The 12,202-nt window shown below is 46.5% G+C and overlaps 1 protein-coding gene across 3 annotated transcripts in view; it reads left to right on the forward strand.

Annotated features, from left to right (window-relative positions):
• DROSHA (drosha ribonuclease III) overlaps positions 1-12,202 on the forward strand; it is a 316,847-nt gene that overhangs the window by 239,607 nt on the left and 65,038 nt on the right. The gene's annotated exons all lie outside the window — the stretch shown is intronic.

Genomic DNA, 12,202 nt, shown 5'->3' on the forward strand with positions numbered 1-12,202 from the left:
TCAGTTGATCATACAAAACAATGCTCGTGAAATGTTTGTACACCCCACATCATGCAGAGGTCTTCCTTGTTCTTATTGTAATGTGCACATTGTAGATTCAGACTTGAGACAGCAAAACCTTAAAGGGAATCTGTCACCCTTTTTATCCCCTATGAGCTGCCGGCATAGACATCGGAGGCTTATCTACAGCATTCTGTAATGCTGTAGATAAGCCCCCGATGTAACCTGAAAGAGAAGAAAAACACGTTATATTATACTCACCGAGATGGGCGGTCCGGTCCGATGGGTGTCGCCGTCCCGTCCGGGGCCTCCCTTCTTCATGCGATGACGTCCTCTTCTCCTGTCCTGAAATGGCTCTGGCGCAGGCGCATTGCTCTGCCCTGTTGAGGGCAGAGCAGAATTCTGCAGTGCGCAGGCGCCAGACCTCTCCCGACGCCTGCGCACTGCAGGACTCTGCTCTGCCCTCAACAGGGCCGAGAAGTGCGCCGGAGCCATTACAGAATGGGAGAAGAGGACGTCATCGCATGAAGAAGGGAGGCGCCGGACGGGACGGCGACACCCATCGGACCGGACCGCCCACCTCGGTGAGTATAATAAAACGTGTTTTTCTTCTCTTTCAGGTTACATCGGAGGCTTATCTACAGCATTACAGAATGCTGTAGATAAGCCCCTGATGTCTATGCCAGCAGCTGCAAAGCCAAAAAAAAGGTGACAGATTCCCTTTAAAGGACCACCCATGGAAACAAGGAGTAAAGAAACACGAGTGAAACAAACCAGAATGTGTTGGGCTTTAATTTGCTTCAAGTCCCCCTTTTTACTCTGATGACAACTTGACATCCTCCTTAGCATTTTCTCAGTCAACTTCATTATATAGTCATCTGAAATGGCTTTATGACAGTCTGAAGGATTTCCCAGAACGACATGGTCCTTACAAAGCCTGGATGTTGGGTTTGGGTCACTGTTCTCTTGCATTTCAAATAATGGTTCCACTAAGTGCCACCTAGATGGCATGGCCAGTGATTGCAGAATACTGTGGTAGCCATGCTGGGTAAGTGTTTCTTGAATTTGGAATATATTATCAAGCAGTCCCACGCCATCACATCTTCCCCTCTATGCTTTATATTGGGAATCACACATGTGGAAAACTTTCATTTGTTTTCTGCATCTCACAAAGACATGGCTGTTGGTACCGGAAATCAAATATTGATGCATGAGATCACAGTACAGATCTCCACTCTTCAGTTTGTGTGTTTCTTGGCACAAGACAAGTCTCTTGTTTTGCGGTCATGTATAGCATCTTCTCTGCAGCAAGTCAATAATCCCTCGGTTGAGCTTGTTGGACATTTGTATGTAACCTGATAGATCTCCTCTGATGTAGAGAAATATCTGCTGCTTGACGTCTGTGCTTCATTTATGAGGGATGTTATCTGAGGCTGACATACAAATGACAAAAAACTGACTGGCACATCCACACTAGTGTGAATAGGTGCATAACCAGGAGGAGCTACCTCCATATGCAATATACAAAATAAGGTTTCACTCTATCATGCTAAAGCTTGTCAATGTGAAATATATGAAATATGAATAGCAATACGGCTTTTGAATATTAGGAAAAAAAAAATTGAGACGCTTATCATAAAATTTGTAATATGTGTGAGCAGTGTGAGTATTCCTAGGTTATCATCATGTGACCCAGCATTGCCTTTTCTCATCCATGGACTTGCATGAGAACTATTTGGATTTATTTACAATGTTTATCTATCTGCCATTATTCACATTTTCTCACCATTTATGTGATTATTTAGCCTAATAGGGCATGTTTTACTCCTGCAAGTCGTTCATGTGTCCTTAATACAATGTATATCATATAGTGAGAGAGGGCATTGTTGAGAATATGTATTTGGAATATTTGATGATTTTCTACATGTATGTACATTGCATGTTTCTATTTTTCACCTGCCCACAATTGGTTCAGTTGTGGTTTTAATTGTTTTTATTGTACACTTGGTTTATCTGGCTATTGTATGTTCAATAAAAGCATTTTTCACATGGATAATTTACTGTGTGTGTGCACGTTATTCTGTGCTTCTTGTTTCTTTCTTTTCAACATATCATAAAATTTTGCCAAATTATATCTGCCTATCAACCATCATCACCAATTTTTTTTTACTAATATTAAAAAGCCATATTGCTATTCATTTTTCATATAGTTCACATTGACATGCTTTAGCATGATAGAGTGAAACCTTTTTTTGTATATTGTATATGGAGGTAGCTCCTCTTGGTTATGCACCTATTCACACTAGTCTGGATGTGCCTGTCAGTTTTTTTGTCTCTTGTATGTTGGCTTACTAGCGCTCCTCCCTTCACCATGTGGTGATTTTAATTACAGCAGGTCCCTACTTACCCATAAATACAGACATTGCTGACAGAGGTGTCCACATTCACCCAGGAATTCAGACATCAGCCTAGAGAGGTATTCACACAGGTCAGGGACCCATCAGTTTTTGAGTTCACCTTGACGATGGTTGATGGGCAGGTATAATTTGGCCAAATTTTGTGCTAAGCATCTCCTATTTTTTCCTAATATTCAAAAGCAGTATTGCTATTCATATTTCATATATTTCACGTTGACATGCTTTAGCATGATAGAGTGCAACTTTGTTTTGTATATGATCTGAGGCTGGTAAATGATGAAATTATCCTCTGCGGCAGAGGTAATGTTTGGTCTTGCTTTTTTGTGGTGGTCCTCATGAGAGCCAGATTCATCATAGCAATTGTTGGTTTTCATAACTGCAATTGAGGATCATTTTGAGGTTCTAGCAATTTTCCAAATTGACTGACCTTCATGTCTTAAAGTAATAATGGACTTTCTTGCTATATACTGGCTTAGACCAGTTGTGTAATAGCGCTAAACAGTATATGGAACTTTGTACCAACAATGACTCTGCAAAACACACCCAATGGTCACACTTTCTGAATATCGGTGATACCACAAATTCACTTTTAACAGGGCTTTCCTGTTCATTGGATGTCATTCCTGATGACTACCTGACAAGGCTGCTTGATATAATGCTACAGGTGTGTAAAGCTGTCAGAGTAAAAGGAGGACATTTTGACGAATCTTATGTGTAACGCATATTTTGGTCTCTTTGACATGTTTCTTTACTCCTTGTTTCCATGTGTTCATGCTTTTGCAGTCTTCAGTTTGAATCTGCAAAGCACTTTCCGATAACAAGGAAAACCATTGCATGGAATTGTGTCTTCAAAACTTTTGATTAGTTTTCTACATGTGCAAATCAAAAGCATATCAGTCTATTAGTCCTTGATGTGTGGCTGCTGGTAGCTTCTTAACCATGTGGTTACCATCAGCAGCAATTATTAAGCTTGATCAAGGTACATTATTTTTTACTAAACATTATTAATTGTTAGGCCTAAATGCATCTGCACTAATATAGGGTGCAGCAGACCCAAGTAAAATGCAAACTTGTGGCCTCTGTTCACATGGGATGCATTCTAGTTTGCACTGGGCAGCCCCCTATATGGTGTTACTAAGAGGTTGTGAACCAGAAGCCCTGCATTCCCTGTGTGAACACTGCCACATGCGGATTATTTTTTCTGCACTGGTGTACCACACGGCCAATCCCTGATTGTAGGCTGGCTGTTTCATTTGGTATTTAAGCACCTGTGCAGCTGCCATTTTACTTGGTCCGCTGCACCCTGTATTAGTGCAGATGCATTTAGGCCTATCTGGTTTGTATCTGAATTTTTTGGAGGATTTTTTCCTCTTTTTGAGGTTTTCACATTATTCATTGTTGTAGCACATTCCACTGATTTATACATCTCTCATCATACATATGTGCTTCCCTTTATCCAGAATTCAACCGCTCTCCAAAGGACTTTGACACTTGATGACTCTCCTGCTTTATTTGACCTCATGTCAACTGAGCAGCTCTTTGTCTTCTGGACTCTTCTGTCAACAGGATGTCACTAGTGACATCATGCTGATATGCTGATTGACAGCAGTTAGGCAGCGTTAGAGGCGGCTGTCCGTTATCCTGACATCGGTAGTGACGCCCTACTAATAGAGCAGAATGGGAGATGAAAAGCTGCTATGTTGACATGATGTCACCAGAGGCAGTGGGATCGCCAGCAGGAGCAGTCTGTGACCTCTCAGAGCCGACATTGTTGTCGGCCAGAACAGGCAGCTAGTTAACGACTAAATATAATTACATAGGTTGAAAAAAGACCAAGGTCCATCAAAGTTCAACCCTTCTCCACCAATTATGCATTGTTACAGAACCACTTAGCACCCAGAATATGTTGTGCAGTTATATGGATGTATAATAGGTTCTATGAGAGATGCATGTCCCTAATGCATCAGCATTACCCTTTTGTCCGCCCTCCCCCCACCTTTGTCATTTCCACAGTAAACATCAGCAGGCTCCGGCCACCTGCGACTTTTGTAATGCATGTCTGGCCTGCCCTCTGTATCTGTGTGATATATTCTGTGTCCTGTGAGTAAAGTGTTGTCAGACTGGAAATACATGGAGAAGCAGTGATCTTTTATATGCGCCCATGCACTCAGAGGAATTCCAGCCAGTGTCATTCATTCAGACTCCAGCCAATGCAGAGCGGACCTCCGAAAACACGGGGTGGTACTGAAAGAAGTACCCCAGCTTGGTAGACCCCGTTACACTGGTGGCAGCGGTGGGATTTGATACCCCTTCTACAGGAGGAAAGGAATGAATGGAAAATAACTACCAGAAGTTAAAGAGGACTACATTAAAAGATCTGGTGGTAGCCCGAGGGTTGATCGCCAGCAACAAAACAAAAGCGGATTTGATAGCAGCCATCATGGAACACGACAGTGCAGCGCCCCCCAATGTGAACGTGGAGGAGACCGAATTCCAGAGGGAGGTAAAGAACAGACTGGCGTTCTATGGCGCAAACCCTGCGGTAGAGATCATACGAGAGGTGATGGCTGATGTGCGTACTGATCTAAAGGAAAAGATGGCCGAGCAGACCAGCATGGAGCTGGCCAAGATGGAGATGGCAGAGCGGAGAGAGGAGAGCCAGCGAGCAGGGGGAGCTCTGACCTTCGACCAGGTACCTTCAACAGTAAGCCACAAAGAGATCCAGTATAATGCCTTCCGACAGTTGAGGGAGGCAGAGGAAGACATTGATGGCTTTCTGCAGGACTTTGAGCGGCTGTGTGCCCTTCATCAAGTGAAGCCAGAGGAACGGGTTCAGATTCTGGCCAGCAAGCTGACAGGCCGAGCAGCGGACGCCTATCGCACGGTACCTGATGAGGACTGTATGGACTATGAGCGGATCAAAGAAGTGATCTTGGCCCGGTATGCGCTGACACCAGAGGCCTATCGCCAAAAGTTCTGCGGACTTATAAAACGCGTAACCGATACCCATGCTGAATGGGCCTGTAAATTACGACGGTCACTGCTACGGTGGGTACAAGGGAGCCAAGCAACCACTAAGGAGGACGTCCTCCAGCTCTTCCTGTTAGAATGATTCTTTAATGGACTAAACCCCGAGACACAGGAATGGCTTCGGGACAGGCGGCCAACGACTCTTGAGGAAGCCGCTCGTCTGGCCGATGAACATCATGATGCCAGGAGGCCGCAGTTTTCCGGATCAAAGGTGGTCACTAGGGGCCCGCCCATGGACCTGGAGGGCCCCAAACCACCAAAGATTGTAGGGGGACCAGCTAGAAACCCAGCCTACCACAGTACCCCTGGGGCGCGATGCCACACCTGTCGTCAGCTGGGCCACCTGCAAAGACAATGCCCCAACCGGACTCAGCATACCCAGTGGCCAAAGGCGGGAACAGCTACCTTCAGCGGGTTGCTGTACACTGCTACCAAGGCGAAGCTGACCCGGCATTGGGGGCTACGTCTAACCAAAGGGTGGAAGAGATGGAGAAAGTGCTGCATGAAGTAGACCCCGTGCAGGCAGCCCGGGCAGATAATCGACAACAGCATCGACAGGTCGTGTGGGTTAATGGGAAACGTATGCAGGGACTAAGAGATTCCGGAGCAACTTTGATACTTGTGAAGCCTCATCTCGTCCGGGACCAAGAGAAGACGGACCGGACAGTGGCAGTCCGTGTAGCAGGGGGAGATATACATTGACTGCCCACTGCCAGGAATCACCTGAACTGGGGAGTCGGGGATGGCCTTGTTGAGGTCGGCTTGATGGAGGATTTGCCTGCAGATGTCTTGCTGGGAAATGACTTGGGGCCCATGTTGTCTGCATTCTCGGTGGCCCCTCTGGCTGAGACATATCCGGTGACCACCCGGAGACAAGCTCGAGCTGCAGAGGCGGAATCACACTCAGAGGAGGCCCAGGTAAGACATCCCAGCCCTGCATGTATTCCCATAGCCAGACACATTTCTTGTGCCACCCCAGATGAATTTAAGAGGGAGTTACTTGAGGATCCTTCATTAGAGGGATATCGTGGGAAGGCACAGGAGGGGAGAGGAGTACTGGAAGGGGAACAGTTTGTATGGAAGCAGGGACTCCTCTACCGGATCACAGAGCAGCACCACACAGGGACGAGCCCCACTATAACACAACAGCTGGTAGTTCCCAAGAAGTATAGGCAGGAGCTACTGCGAATCTCTCATGATATACCCTTGGCCGGGCACTTCAGCGTCAGTCACACCAGGCATCGTCTGACACAAAACTTCTTTTGGCCGGGGGTAACCTATGATGTTCGTCAGTACTGCCAGACCTGTGACAGTTGTCAGCGCATTGGTAAGAGGGGGGATCGATGCAAGGCCAAATTACGCCCCCTCCCCATTGTGGAGGAACCATTTAGCCGAGTAGCGGTCGATCTGATAGGGCCGTTAGCCAAACCCAGTCCGTCAGGGAAAAAGTATATATTGGCCGTGGTAGATTATGCCACACGGTATCCAGAGGCGGTTGCGTTACCTAACATACTGGCAGAGACGGTGGCGGCCGCTCTGCTCCAGGTGTTCTCACGGGTTGGATTTCCCCGGGAGATTATCTCGGACCAGGGTACCCAGTTTACAGCAGAGGTGACCAACCAACTGTGGAAGCTTTGCGGCGTAAAGTCCATTAGAAGCGCCCCATACCACCCGCAAACCAATGGGTTGTGTGAACGCTTTAACGGGACATTAAAACAGCTCATTGGGACTTTTACCAGGGCCTACAGGGACTGGGAGAAATTCTTGCCACACCTCCTGTTTGCCTATCAGGAGGTGCCCCAAGAATCCACGGGGTTCTCCCCGTTCGAGCTGGTATACGGGAGACGGGTAAGGGGACCCCTAGACTTAGTGCTGGAACACTGGGAAGGGGAGGGCCTCATAGAAGGAGTACCTATTGTACCCTATGTGCTGGAATTCAGGGACCGCCTACAGGAGCTGACTCAGGCTCTTCGTGAGAACATGCAGGCGACTCAGCGGCACCAGCGCATATGGTACGATCGGAGGGCCAGAGAGCGCACTTTGGAAATAGGACAGAAGGTCCTGGTGTTAGAGCCCACTAAGCAGAATAAGTTTCAAGCTGCATGGCAGGGGCCCTACCAGGTAGTGTGGGAAAATAGCCGACACGACCTATAATGTCGCCGATTGTGACGACCCCAGGGTTATCCGCATGTTCCACGTGAATATGCTGAAGCCCTACCGGGAGCGCCCTAAAGAGGTAGTGGCCATCTGTGCACCTGAAACAGAAGATTTAGCCGGACTTCCCTTGCCGGATGTCTTAGGGGAAAGGACTCAGTCTAAAACATGGGACCAGGTACACTTGGGTGAAGAACTAGGCCCCCGGGAGAGACAGCAGGCGGAGGTGTTGTTGAGGCTGCGACAGAGGATGTTTTCAGAGAGACCGGGGTACACTCCCCTGGCACAACACAAGGTTGAGCCCCAGGATCAGACCCCCCTGCGACAAAACCCCTTCCGCGTCCCTGAGCCTGTACGAGAGGGGATGTGCAAGAGATGCTGCGTTTAGGGGTTATTGAAGAGTCAGTCCCTGGGCATCCCCCCGTAGTGTTAGTGCCCAAGAAGGATGGGACTACACGGTTTTGTGTAGACTATCGTAAGCTCAATGAGAAAACAGTGACGGATGCATACCCCATGCCGCGTGTGGATGAGTTGTTAGACCGGCTGGCGGGGGCAAAGTATTTGACCACCATCGATCTACGCAAAGGCTACTGGTAGATTCCCCTTAGTCCTGACGCTATTCCCGAGTCAGCATTTGTCACCCCGTTTGGCTTATTCCAGTTTCGAGTTATGCCATTCGGGATGAAGAATGCCCCGGCGACCTTCCAAAGGCTGGCTGACCGGCTTCTGGATGGTCTCCAGGACTATGCTTGTGCCTACCTGGACGACATCGTCATCTACAGTGCGACATGGGAAGAGCATCTAAATCACCTAGAGACAGTATTGGACAGGATCCACCAGGCCGGAATCACCCTGAACCCAAACAAGTGTCACGTGGGCAAAGCAGAGGTTCAGTATTTAGGGCATTGGGTGGGAAGTGGGAAACAGCGACCAGAACCAGCCAAGATTGAGGCCATAGCCAAATGGCCCATCCCACGCACTAAAACCCAGGTCATGACGTTTCTAGGGACAGCGGGGTATTACAGGAAATTCGTTCCCAATTACAGCAGCGTAGCCAAGCCCCTCACTGATCTGACCCGTAAGAACCAACCCCGCCAGGTAACCTGGACCTCAGAGTGTGAGGAAGCCTTCCGCCAACTAAAGGACACCCTCACCAATACCCTGTATTGGCCGCACCCGATCCAACTAAATGTTTCCTTGTTCATTCAGACGCTTCTATGTTTGGATTGGGGGCAGTACTGAGCCAAGTCGGGCCGGACGGCCAAGAACACCCGGTAGCTTACCTGAGTCGGAAACTACTGCCCCGTGAAGTAATCTATGCGGCCATCGAGAAGGAGTGCCTGGCGGTAGTATGGGCACTCAAGAAGTTGCAACGATATTTGTATGGACGACAGTTTTCCCTTCTAACGGACCATAATCCCCTAGTCTGGCTGAATCGGGTCTCCGGAGACAACGCCAGATTGCTGCGGTGGAGTTTAGCCTTACAACCTCTGGACTTCACCATCCACTACAGACCCGGCAAACAAAACGGTAACGCCGATGGACTAAGTCGACAAACGGAACTTGTACCAACCCCATAAACTTCGGTCATCCCCAAACCGATCCGTTGAGGATCAGACTGTGTATGCCGATCGCGTCGCTGTAAAGGGGAGCCGTGTTACAGAACCACTTAGCACCCAGAATATGTTGTGCAGTTATATGGATTTATAATAGGTTCTATGTGAGATGCATGTCCCTAATGCATCAGCATTACCCTTTTGTCCGCCCTCCCCCCACCTTTGTCATTTCCACAGTAAACATCGGCAGGCTCCGGCCACCTGCGGTTTTTGTAATGCATGTCTGGCCTGCCCTCTGTGTCTGTGTGATATATTCTGTGTCCTGTGAGTAAAGTGTTGTCAGACTGGAAATACATGGAGAAGCAGTGATCTTTTATATGCGCCCATGCACTCAGAGGAATTCCAGCCAGCGTAATTCATTCAGACTCCAGCCAATGCAGAGCGGACCTCCGAAAACACGGGGTGGTACTGAAAGAGAGGTACCGCAGCTTGGTAGACCCCATTACATGCATTTTTTTTACTAAATTATCTATAACCCCCAATGTCATGTGCACTGAAGAAATCATACAGCCGTTATTTTAAAAACTGTTCTAGTGTCTGCCATTACTATCTCTTACGGGAGGGCGTTGCATAGTCTGACTGCTCTAACTGTAAAGAACCCTTTCCTATTTCGCTGCCGGAATCACCTTTCTTCCACTTGTAATGAGTTCCGCCTAGTCTGTAGTATGGTTTTTGGAAGGAATAAGTTATGTGCCAGTGTTTTGTATTGAACATACACTTAGTTATACGTATAAATGAGATCTCCTCTGAGGTGTCTTTTTTTCTAAGCTGAACAATCCCAACTTTTCCAACCTTTCATCATATAGGAGGCCTTCCATCCCTTTTAATAATCTAGTTGCCAGCCTTTGAACTGACTATAACTTCCAACTATCCTTTTTAAAATGTGGAGCCCAAAACGGCATCCCATATTCTAGATTTGGCCTCTTCAGTGATTTATAGAGGGGTAATAATACGTTGGAATCGCAGGATTTTCTCTCTTTATACACCCCAAAAACTTGTTTGCTTTTGCAGCCGCTGCTTCACATTGAGTACTGAAGCTCAGCTTAGTTTTAATCTTACCTTCCAATAAGTTCTTAACCCCATATGAAAAAATAATAAAATTCCTGGATAACTCGTTCAATCAGCTTGTTACTGCCATAGAAAGTTGTGGCCAGCTACCCACTTCTACTGCAAGAAGAGACTAGTTTCAAAGTACTGTATCAAGAGCTACCTTACTGTAGAAATCAAGCTGTTGACTTTATATTCTCTCTTTTTTATCAAGTCTTGTTATTGCAGTAGTCATTTATTTCACTGTAAAGGGCCTGTCACATTAAGCGATATCGCTAGCAATATCACTATAATGTCACTGGTTTTTGTGACGTTATAGCGATATTACTAGCGATATCGCTATGTCTGATACTTACCTCCGACCGCTCCCCCGCTGGTTATCGCTGATCACGCGAGGACGTCCTGGGCCGCGTCTCGTCGTCAGCTTCCTGCTGGGCTTCTTGCTGTGGCGACGTGTGGACGCGGGCGGGAGGACGTTAGGATCGCCTCGTCTGACAGGTAACGATCCCCGACCACTGCTATGTCGCTGGTGAGATCTGCCTTTGTGGCAGCTCACTAGTGACCACTTAGCGATGCACCAGCGATCATGACCGCGTCATATCGCTGGTCGGGATCGCTGGTGCATCGCTAAGTGTGACAGTACCTTAAATTGTCTTTAAGTCTATTCTTTTTTTAAACTGATATTTATTTCTCTAACTTTGCAACTGTGTCGACTGATCTAAAAGCTTTTTATAGAACATCATTGCTTTGGCCTCAGGTTAACCTGGTAATAAAATCAGTTCAGCATTCAAGAGCGGACAGATCAGATACATGACGCACTTATAATGTAGGTTCATTTTATTTTCTGATTGTGTCTCTTTGGAAATAGGACATTTTTAGTAATACACACGCAGGCCTTATGGGAGTGCTGCCTGTCAATGGACTACCGGCTGGTGTAGAAGAATTACATGTCGGTGTGCTGTCTAATATCTGTAACATCACCATGATAATTCTTTCCTTGTGGGTATTAATGAAAGGTTTTGTATATACTAGCATCATGGCTTCTGTTATTATCAGAGCCGCCATCATTATGACAAATAACTTGGGTAACTCATCACATTGCAACATATTTATGAACGAAAGTGCACCCAAAAACAGATGTATTTCAGAGTAGACTCATTTATAGACTACCAGAAAGAATAGTATTTTGAAACATGCTCAACATTGTTTAGGAAAACTCGAAAGTGGTCTTGGCTTCGGTGTCTCCAAGTTTTCGGCATATCTATGACTAGTTATTGACAAAAAACTTGACTAAATTATACCTTTCACAAACTAGTTTGACAACATAATTTACCCTTTACACTGGACAAGTATTCAAGTATAATAAGTTATGTAAGTAACTCCAGACAAATCTCACTAAACTAAAATCTGTTATGCTTCAATAATTTTTTAACTTTTTTTCTTAAAGGGAACTTGCAATGTCTTTTTCGTGTTTTAAACTGCCCCCAGTGTGGTGTTAGTGATGCAGTGAGCATCACTACCATTGTTTTCTCAGAAAAGCTCCCAGTATACATGTGTAAAAAAACACTTGATATCATTAGCAGATTGCATCACATATCTTTTAGTTTCACTCATAGGGGTGGCGCTTTTTTACCGGATCAGTCATGGTCAATCCATGGTCCTTTTCAAAATTATTCACGCCCACCGCATTGTGATTGAGTGCCATGACTGACCTGACGTCACGGCAATGGCCTCTGATATCCCGCTCTTTCGCACTGCCCATCAGCTCCTAAGGGATATGCACTGAATCTGTGTGTACGTCCCCAGCTTCTTTTTACATGTGCACATGCTCCGGAGCTGCTGCGAGTCAGTGGTCACATGATAGTTGGTGAGCGTGCACTCTATGCACGCCAGTGTCATCCTCCTCGCCGGTGTGGAGCAAGCACATGTGAAAAGAAG

The sequence above is a fragment of the Dendrobates tinctorius genome, unplaced genomic scaffold, assembly GCF_039654945.1.
Source record: "Dendrobates tinctorius isolate UK_male_01 unplaced genomic scaffold, ASM3965494v1 ptg000163l, whole genome shotgun sequence".
In the NCBI taxonomy this organism is placed as follows: Eukaryota; Metazoa; Chordata; class Amphibia; order Anura; family Dendrobatidae; genus Dendrobates; species Dendrobates tinctorius.